Genomic DNA, 1,553 nt, shown 5'->3' on the forward strand with positions numbered 1-1,553 from the left:
CCGAACTCTGAAGGGGTGCCGTTAGGGCACTTCCATGAAGGGGGGCCTTTAGGGCCTGGTTATAGGAGGCGGTGAGGGCGGCTCTGTTAGATTAGGGAAGACCCGAAAGGGGCAGTGGCGGGGCCTCCCATCGCCCTTTAGAGGGCGGGGAGCATAGGTTGCCCGTCACTGTAGGGACCTGGCCACTTTTGCTGTTTTTTGTTTGTTTGTGCTTTTTGAGTGGTTGTGTGTGTGAGGTGTATGTGTGTGTGTGTGTGTGTTTTGAGTGAGTTCTTTGGCCTGCTTCGGTGAGCAGGATGAAGGGATCCAGCATCCCTAGGCCCAAGGGGCATTCCCGCCTCCCTCTTCCTCAGTCGAGGCCCTCCATCCCGTGTCCTGCCACAGGCACGAAGCGGGAGCGTCACTGCTTTGACTCGAGCTCCCACTCGTCAGCTCACGAGGTCGCTTGTGCTAACCCCTCTACACCTAAATCTACAGCAGTGGTACCTCGCTTGCGTGGTGACTCTACCCGCTCTGCTAAGGCAGCCCGCCGACATGAGGCTATGGAGGAGGTTGCACCTGCTCCACCATCTCTCTCTTCTACCAAGGACGCTTCAGCTTCCCTATGTGCAGATGCCAGCCCTAATCCACGGCAAGGCACTCCCGTGAACCGAACCCTCGATCCGCAGCCTTGCGCTCCCACCTGCGCACCCTCTCACGAGCCTAGCCCGGCTAGTTCACGTATTCTCAAGCGGCTGGAGGTCCCGTCGGAGGCTCCTGCTACGACTCAGATTTCCCCCTTTGCTGATCATGCTCTGCACGATGATGAGGGTTTCACCCCCGTGGTACGCAAGGGATCGAGGCGTGCTCGCCAGGGAAACGGCCCTTCTCCGGCAGTACGCACTGGGCCTCCCCTCAGGGGTCCCTCTGCTGCTCGTCCCTCCGTGTCAGTAGCTGTGCGTCCGCCTCCCCGCTCTGCATTCCCAGCTTTCCGTGTGCCGGTACAGGACGGGCATGCAACGAGTTACGACGCCGTGGCTGCACTAGAGCGTCACCTGCCAGGGCTACGCTGCTCCAACCTGATAGGTCGAGATGGAAGCTCGGTGTTGGTGCCGAAGGACGAGGGAGCCTACGACCTCTTGAGAACAGCTCTGCAGGACGAGGCCTGCCCTGTGAAGCTAGTCGAGCTGACGCCCAGCCAAATGTCTACAAAGGCAGTTGTCATGGGTTATCCCTTGCGAATGCCCATGGAAATACTGCTTCACCACCCTCAGGTCGAGGAGGCAACCCGATGCCAGAAAGCGCGGACCAGGGAGGAGACTCGACAGGTCATTGTCACCCTGCGGGGTCCTCTGATCCCTGCAATCGACCTGGGGAACTGGGGAACGTATCACCTTCGCCCCTTCACCCCGGAGCCACTCCGTTGCTACCGCTGCCAGCGCTACGGGCACCACCGTGCCAACTGCAACCGCTCCGTCATCTGCGGCATGTGCAGTGCCGCCCACGACACGGACGAGTGCCTGCAGCGTTTCAAGGCAAACCAACCAATTGCAGCCAAATGTCCCAACTGCTCA

Source organism: Coenobita brevimanus, chromosome 17 (genome assembly GCF_032717465.1).
Source record: "Coenobita brevimanus isolate Jiangsu-jjx chromosome 17, ASM3271746v2, whole genome shotgun sequence".
Lineage (NCBI taxonomy): Eukaryota > Metazoa > Arthropoda > Malacostraca > Decapoda > Coenobitidae > Coenobita > Coenobita brevimanus.